This window comes from Olea europaea, chromosome 14 (assembly GCF_002742605.1).
Source record: "Olea europaea var. sylvestris chromosome 14, O_europaea_v1, whole genome shotgun sequence".
NCBI classification, from domain to species: domain Eukaryota; kingdom Viridiplantae; phylum Streptophyta; class Magnoliopsida; order Lamiales; family Oleaceae; genus Olea; species Olea europaea.
The window spans coordinates 8,841,925-8,851,827 of record NC_036250.1 but is presented as its reverse complement, the minus strand read 5'-3'; positions in this window follow the sequence as shown (position 1 = coordinate 8,851,827).

Below are 9,903 nucleotides of genomic sequence, written 5' to 3'. Positions count from 1 at the left end.
GCTCTTAATTGTATTTTAGAAGAAGTTAGAAACATCATAAACACATAATCTTTGTATTCTTTCTTCATTAGACACATCATAAACACATAATTTTTGTATTCTTTCTCCATTCTGTGTAAATTATTTATTCTTGTGTTCTTGTGATCAATTACTTCATATTGTGGCTTAATCTCCTATTTTCTCCAACAACTTGGCATTGGATTAACCCAGTATCATCTTCTGCTTTTCATAACAACTGGTATTAGAGCTGAAGGTTTTCTGGCGGGTTCTTGGGAGGTCCAAGTTGGATATTAAAGAGAGATTGAAGCGAGGTCAATTGTTTTAAGGATGGCAACTATGAAATTCAAGATTCCGCTTTTGGATGACAACAAGATTTTTTGTTATGGCAGATTTTTTTGTTTACATGCTAGCGGAGAAGCAATGCAAGGATTGGTATTTATTTTGGAAGGTTCGATGATCACTTTGAATGCAACTGCAGCTTATTGTTTGATAAGTGATGACTCGGGTAAAATCAACTGTGATAGGATTGTTCGTGGTGATTCGAAAAATAATATTGGAGAATCTTCTAGTAGCTAAAGTGGAGCTAGTTGTGATCATATTGCTCATGGTGATTTGAGCAGGTTCGATAATTCGGGTGGAGTTGGAAGTGCTCATAGTGATTCTAACGGTTTTGGTGACTCGACTGGAGCTGAAAGTGAATGGGACGATTCAAGCAGGGTTGGCGTACAAAGTAGCTCTGCTAGGCTTGGATTTAGTTTACAATTGCTAAGTATACCCGTCAAGGGAATGGTGGAAGAGGTGGGAGCAATTTGGTGGAGTGTTTTTATTTGAAGACTTTTGTTGAAGTTAAAGAGTTAAGTTTTATTTCTTATAATGGAATTCGTGTCGATGTGGAGTTTGTTAGAATTGGGTTATGACCCGAATTCTTGTTGAGCATTTAATGGGAAATATTGTTGGAGAAATATTGGGAGTTGGTAGTAGACTTGACGATGTTTTAAAGGAGTCCAAGGTGAATTTAACTCTTATTTCATCACAAATTCTCCATTATTGGTTTTACCTATTGTATCGGGACTTTCACCTTATATTAAATATGTGGTGTACAACACATATTAAAACTGACCAATTATCCAATTAATTATTGGTCCAAAAGATACTTTATAACTCCATACTATTGATTATAATGAATTCACCACTTCTGCTCATGGTTTTCCCGGATTCGAGTTTTCATGTAAATCTTGTTTTGCTTGTGATCCATTATTTTCATATTGCCCATATTTCATCTTTATTTGGCTGGATTCTCAACTATCGAAGCCATTCCGCTTACAACAAAGTGGTTTCAAGTCTAATCCGAATTATAAAATTACTTATTAGTGATTTTCTAAGCTTGGCCAAACATCCTATTGTACTCCTTTCTTCTGCGAACTAAACTTAATTACAGAAAAGAAAACAAAACCCAAATGAATTCCATGTTTAAACAATATAATTCAATTTCACTCACAGTCGCCGAGCTTGTTGGGCTTGGTGAGGGAAGCCTTAGCACAAACTTCAAGCGGGTCGGACGGTTTTGAACTCATTGTCACGGTCAGGCTTCTCGCCCTCTTTCCAATTCCGGGTCGGGTTAATCTAATGGAGGTAGCGAAGAAGGTCCGTGATGATGAAAGGCAGCTGAGATGTTTGATTGTGGCGGAGAGTCCGGCAGCGGACGGTGTCATTTTGGTGGTCGACATTTGGTGAAGAAGCGGGGGGTGGCCTGCGTGAAAGCTACTGGATAGTTCATTGTGATTCTAGCGAATACTATAATTTTGTGATAGGAAAGAGCCCAACGGGACTAAGGGCACGCGTGGCATTTTGGGGGTACAATAAAAAGTATAGCAAAAAGCAAAATTATTTTTACTAAGGTCCAATTGATAACTTCGTATTTCATGGAAATGAATTCGTTTTTCTACCTTAACTATTTGATACGAAAGTGAAAATGAAGTTCAAATTTCAAGGTACAAACACTTAAAGAATATTTTTTGGCCAATTTCATAAAAATCGAATTCTTATGATTTTGGTGATTTTTTCTTTCCCAACTTACGTGGAATTAGTGTATCTTTTTAACCTTTGCTATCAAACGGACTTTAAGGGTAATTCACTCTAAACTTTTTGACAGTTCCGTCTTTGAGGAATATCCTTTTAGTTTTTCATTTTTGGTGAAAATCCCCATAGATAGCTCAAACCTTGCAAAATACTATCTACCATTCAATTTCGTTACTTTAAGCATTAAAAATACACTAATTAGGGCCAAAATTTAAAAATGCTAATATTTTTCAATTAATTTTAGATAATATCCAAACTTTTTATTTATGTCCCTCACAGTCCTAAACATTTAATTTCTTTGCAGTAGAAAGACAAATAGATGGAATCCATCCATTCCATGGCCTGCGTGAAAGCTACTGGATAGTTCATTGTGATTCTAGCGAATACTATAATTTTGTGATAGGAAAGAGCCCAACGGGACTAAGGGCACGCGTGGCATTTTGGGGGTACAATAAAAAGTAGAGCAAAAAGCAAAATTATTCCAATTGATAACTTCGTATTTCATGGAAATGAATTCGTTTTTCTACCTTAACTATTTGATACGAAAGTGAAAATGAAGTTCAAATTTCAAGGTACAAACACTTAAAGAATATTTTTTGGCCAATTTCATAAAAATCGAATTCTTATGATTTTGGTGATTTTTTCTTTCCCAACTTACGTGGAATTAGTGTATCTTTTTAACCTTTGCTATCAAACGGACTTTAAGGGTAATTCACTCTAAACTTTTTGACAGTTCCGTCTTTGAGGAATATCCTTTTAGTTTTTCATTTTTGGTGAAAATCCCCATAGATAGCTCAAACCTTGCAAAATACTATCTACCATTCAATTTCGTTACTTTAAGCATTAAAAATACACTAATTAGGGCCAAAATTTAAAAATGCTAATATTTTTCAATTAATTTTAGATAATATCCAAACTTTTTATTTATGTCCCTCACAGTCCTAAACATTTAATTTCTTTGCAGTAGAAAGACAAATAGATGGAATCCATCCATTCCACCGTTAATTGACCAGAAAAGTTGTTTTCAACCAATTTTTAAAAGGATAAAATACTAAATTTACATTTCTCAATTTAAATAATTAAAATAATTAAATCAAAAATCAAATAAAATTTGCACCCAACCCCACACACCCAAATATTTTTTGGATTGTGTGAAGTAATATTATATTGAGCACAATAGTCATGATGCTTTTATGTATTTTTGATTTGATTACTTTTATAGAATATGTAATGAACTTAGTTCTTTATAATCTAAGATTAAATTATGTAGTGCAAATGACTTGTTGAAAGGAATGCTTTGGGAGTGGTTGTCCCGATGTTGGAAGTACATATGTGTTGATTTTGTACTCACTGGATATTTTTCTAGAATGTTTTTTTTTTTTTTTGCCCAATTTATCATCGATGTTTAGGAGACGATCTATCAATGAAGAAGGTTATCTGCAATGTATAGTGAAAACTACATTTGATAACTAAAGGAAAGATCCCAAAATTGGAAGAAGAGACAAATTAAAAGAAAAATATATATATCAAAGTGTGTTGAGACTGTGGCAGAACAATTATAAACATTGTCATTATATGGCTAAGCGTTGAATACTTAATTTGAAATTTAGATTTCCAGTGATGGTTATTATCCTAATTGAAGCTTGGAGATTGAAACATTCAAATCTAAAGAGAACCATCACATATCGAGACAGTGACTTTCATTGATAAAACCTAACCAAATTTGAGAGGAAAATGACTTAGTATTATAAAATCAACCATAAAATATACAACTTAAATATTTGATTGGGACAAAAAAAAGTTTGTGGGTATGAATCCCACGAGGAAAAAGAAAAGAAAATATTTGATTATTAAGTGTCAGGAGATAACCATCCTAAAAGCTCGTAATGATTAAATTGACTATGCATGCATGTGCGCACATAAGTCAAGCATTGAATAATTGAAGGATTAGCTTTAGTTGCATTACTTATGAGGTTTTTATGAATGAATAATACTATATATACATCTCAAGGTATACACACAGCTTTAAACTCTCCTCACATGAAAGGGGACCCACAAATATTTTATTGTGTGTGGGCCCCCTCCAAGTGAAGGGTGTGTAAGGCCGTGTGTAAAAAATTATGTACAGGTAGCATTGTCCTGAATGAATTGTCAAATGATATAATATCGATGTTATCAAAACGGCCTGGCCCGGCTGGTTCAACCGGTAAAACCAGGTCAATCATGTCTAGTTAACCGCTTATAACTAAGCCGCTTAAAAACCCATCAAACCCACCGGTTTAATTGTAAACCGATGAACCAGTCTCGATTTGTGGTTTTCCCTTTCTTTTTTTAATTTGAAAATTTTCAACTTCATGAATGGGTCTCGTAAACAACAATTCAAAGGCCCATGTAGAAATATTGGATGAGATGTTCCTTTTATAAATGCACCTCTCTTAAATGATTTTATAAACTTTCAATGTGCGATAGTGCATTTTACAGATGCACTTCTCTTCAATGGTTTCATAAACTTCCAATATGGAATAATAGCATAACAAAAATGTTAAGAAACTATGAAATAATGAATCTAATTAACAAATTATTAATATGAAAAAAATTATTGTTTTCATAGTATTTTATTTTTTATGTATTTACTACATTCGGTTCGATCCCAATTCGACCCTAGTTGAACTTTTTGACTCTTGATCCTTGACCTTTTTTTGGGTTGATGATCAAGTTGGTTTTTAAAGCATTGTATAATACTTTATGTGAGTTCAACAAAGTCTTCTAATGTTATATTTTTGTTCATTTGCTTGTGTTTAATAGATAGTCATACTTAAGAAGAAAAAGAGTTTAAGTTTGAATTATTTGATAGTCTTGCACGATTTGTATATTGGCATAATCAATTGAACAAAAATTCAAATGAACCTCTTAAAAAATTTAAAAACAATGCCAAGAAATTTCTTGATACAACTAGTTAATAGTATTTACTATTTATGTTGCAACTTGTATTTATGTTCAAAAAAATTGATGCTTAAATTCCATGAGGTCTTGGCTTTTATTTCACATTAATCTATATTGATTATGAAATCTTCCTCGATCTTGTAATCGTTTATTTTAGATCATATGAAAAATTTTAGCACATTTCAGAGAAAGGGAAATGAGAAAGTTAATGAAATTCAATGTTTAACGTTCTTTTGATTTAGTGCATATTTGTTGTAGATTTTTTAAAATAAGTTTTGTGAAAAATTATTTTACGAAAAATGTGCGATTAACAATTAAGAAATAAATTATGGTTTCATGCACATTAGAAGAATACTAGTCGCTATCACGTGCGCTGCACGAATTTTGTATTTATCGGATTTTTATTAGTGTATGAATTTTAATTTTTTTAAAAAATTTTTGAAGCAATATCTAAAAATATTTTCATGATATAAGACAATAATTGTAAATTATTTTTACAATTGCATAGCAATATGTTATCTAAAAAAAATCTGCTTGAATAAGAAATATACAAACTATTTTGTTTGTATTCTTTGATGGTGTTGATATGATTGAATTGAATGTGAATATTATATTTATAAATTTGTTTAATTAAATATTGTAAAATTGAAAAAAAAATTCTCTGCACAGTGCGAAAAGAGTTGAACCAAGTGCGGAGTAAAAATAAAAAAAGGTGCGGAGAGAATTGAACCATGTGTGGAGAGTTGGCAAATTCTTCACACAGTACGAAGTAAAAAAAAATCTCTCTGCACAATGCGGAAAGATGACAAACTTACTCTCTCCGCACAATGCGGAGAGTTGGTTCACACCATGGCAAAACTCTCCGCACAGTACGGAGAGTTGTTTTCAAATTCCTTAATTACAAGTCAAATTTCAATATTGTAAATTTTTCGTATATACAATGAAACAGAGTTGAAAAACATGGCTCAAAATCAATAATGTCTTCATTAAATTTCGGTCACAGTTCAATTTCTGAGCATGCAAATCATAGAATGAAATAATATGTGAGTTGTGCAAAGAAGGGGATATTGATAGTACAATGGCATTGCTTTCACAAAAGGAGGCTTTAGGATACCATCCAAATTCAATATTTTACACTTGCTTAATAACAGCTTTTGGACATTAGAAGTGGATACAATTTTCAACGAAATTATACTTTCGGGTTGTAGACCAGGAATTAAAGTATTCAATGCATTGCTCAAAGGTTGTTTGAGAAAAGACCTCTTGGAACTTGCAGATAAAATCCCGAGAGTTTTTATTTTTCTCTTCACACTATGCGGACAGATAGTTTGCCATCTCTCCGCACTTTGCGGAGTCTTTTTTTTTTTTGCTCATGTGCGGAGATTTTTTTTGTGTTTCATGGAGTTTATATATATTAAAATTATTATTCTTTTTTTATATTGTTGGCATGATGTGTGTGTGTAAAAGTATATTTGTCAATCACCATAAACAAATTTTTTCACAAAATGCAAAAAATAAAAATGGATAATAAATCTTCTTATTGCGCTAATAAAATTACAATATATTTTTTTTTTACAAATAACATAAAAAAATCATTTTTCTTTTCAACAAAAAAACACATTTAAAAATTAATAATTTCATAACCATTTTTTTAATTCTCGAAAATACAATTATAAAAAAGGAAACAATATTGAATTGTACAGTTAATACTTAAGAAATTCAATATTAAATAGATTTTATACATTTATAACAAATTATAAATCCATATATGCACCTTACGGTATTTGCAGGCAGCTTACCGCAAATGCTGTCTATCGTATTTGCAGCTTATCTTATTTTCAGTCTACCGTATTTGTAAACAACTTACCGTATTTGCATCTTATTGTATTTGAACCTTACTGTATATGTTGCCTACCGTATTTGCAACTTACTGTATTTGCAAATAACTTATCGTATTTTCACCTTACCGTATTTGCTACTTACCGTATATGCTACTTACCATATTTACAATTTACCGTATATGCTGTCTACCGTATTTGCAGCTTACTGTATTTTTATATATCGATTTTTGCACTTACTAATACCAAGAATGCAGAACACCGTACATTCACTTATCAAATCGAATTTCAAAAAAAAATCAGATTTTTATTTTTTTCAACATAAGCATAATATAAATATTAAATATATATGAAGCACAAAATATAAATGCATATGAATATGGTGCTCAATTTTCAATTTTCTAATATTGAATTACACAAAATCTAGAAATATAATCTTCACATTCAACTCAATAATATCAACACTATCAAAGAATACAAACAAAATAATTTGTATGATCTCATATATTTCTTATTCAAATATGAAATATACAAGTATATTTTTTCTAGATGACACAATACTATTATACAATTGTAAAAATAATTTGCAATTATTTTCTTATATCATGGAAATATTTTTAAGTATTGTTTCAAAAACTTTCCAAAAAATTAAAATTCATACACTAATAAAAATACGATAAATGCAAAATTCTTGCAACGCACGTGACAGTCACTGTGTGGAGATGTTTTTTTTCTTTTAATTTCGCACTGTACGGAGAATTTGTCAACTCTTCGCACTGTGCGAAGTTTTTTTTTTTTTTTTTGCTTTTTTTACTTTGCACTGTATGGAGAGCCCGCACTTTGTGAGGACAGTGTCCACACAGAATGTCATCTCTCCGCATTGTGCGGAGAGTTTTGCCATGGTGTTTGCCATCTCTCCGCACTGTATGGAGAGTTTTTTTTTATTTCGCACCGTACGGAGAGTTTGCCAACTCTCCGCACATGGTTTGTCATCTCTGCACTATGCGTAGAGTTGTTTTTCCTTCTATACTCCGCACATGGTTTGCCATCTCTCCGCACTGTGTGGGGAGTTTATTTTTTATTTTTTTTAAAACTCATGTATGAAGAGTTTTTTTTTCCTCTCATGACAGTTTATATTTACTAAAATTATTATTATTTTTTTAATGTTAGTGGCATGATATGTGGAAAAACATTTGTTTGACATAATTATTTTTTTAATGCTAGTAGGATAATATGTGGAAGAATATTTATTTAACATAAATAAAATGGAAAATAAAAAATGATATCATGCATAGTAAAATTAGATTCATTTACTATTGCATGAATAGTAGACTTCATTCCCCTTTTTATTAGAAGTTAGATAAGGTTAAAAATAAGTTTTGAAAAATATATTCCAAATAGAGTATCAAATACAAAGTATATTGTGCTCGTATTTGTAAAACTAAATATTTAGATTAAAATTTAAGTCAAAATCAGTAATTAATTTTAACTACACTTTTTGTATGGTTGACAACTTTGACAATATGGTTGGCAGTCCTCTCACATACAAGGAGTGGAGCTTGTAATTAAAATAATCGCGGCCCACACATTCGTGAGAGGGCTGTAAGTGCTGTACACACATTATTTTCATTTTTTTAAAATAAAAATTCACTAAAAACTTTTTTTTTTTTTTTATCAAAACTAAATAGGGGCTGTATATTTGATTTTGATTTTAAATGGGAATCTTTGTGTAGCTTCAGGGCATTATAGAAGTAAGTACTATTGTAAACTGCAATATTCTATACCATTGAAAAAGTTAAATGAACCAATTTTCTTATTTCACTCGTTTCGATGTTACAAATATTGTAATATCTTAAATCAAATATCTTGTACTTATGTCAAACTAATTAGATTTTAATCGGCATATTTTTTAGTAACATTTTATTCCAAGTTTATTGAAGTAGATTAATTACTTTCCTTGTTTTAACCTATTAGAGGGAAAAGAAAAGGGTCAAACGTTGACACAATAATTAAAAAATATTAATTAAATACAGTCAATTAGGAATAAACTAATCAATTTCAGTCGAGCATTTGGATTTGATTTGATTTTGACAACATTGTATAAAAGGCATGTTCATTGGTAGATGACTTCTACTTAAACGTGTGAAAAAGTCATACAAAATGCATGAACAAACTACAACAATTTATTTTATCGGGAACTAGAGTCAAAAATATTAAAGAAACAATCGCTCTATCTGTACAATCCCTTTTTATAATTTTGATTGTTAATCATACTTGACAATATCACGTTCATCAATTTCAAAAACTATTTTTTAAGTGAATGGTCCAAATTTTGACAACATCGATGTTGTCATCCATCATTATCAATCACAATTGTACAAGTAAATTAATTTTTAAAGAAAACAGACAAAATTTATGAGTATCGTATTTCTTTAATTAATACAACAACAAACGAATCTGCGTTTCATATAAATTTTAGATTGACCACATGCATTGCTTTTCAAGATTGTGTTGGATTGCATTAATCATTAAGATTGTGATATTCTAAATGAAAATCCATTACAGCATTGAGACAAAAAAAAAAAAAAACAATTATTAATGAAATATTACACTATTGCTTTACAAGCCAAAGAAATAAAGCACACAAAGTAACAAGCTTAAAGGTTGACAAAATCATAACAAAACAAAATCAAAACAACAGACACGGCGCCATTAACGCTCCCATTTTCATCATCTATTTATGGACTTTTCATTTGCATTCTTTTCTATGTTCACGCCTCAAACAATGCATCTCTTCACCCCATCCCGCCCACCACTTGGTGAGCACTGAGTGATTTGGTCCATGTTTCTTGAGAAGGGAATCAAGTCGGTTCCATTGAGAATCGTGTGACGAGATCAAAAGAAAAGTGCCTCACATAATGCATCATTGTACCCCCACTCTCGTCTAGAAGCGAAATTGGGACGTTCAATATCGATTTCTTGAAAGTCCAACCAAACCAATTCTAACGTAACAATTGATTTCATTAGCAAAAACTAGACCAAA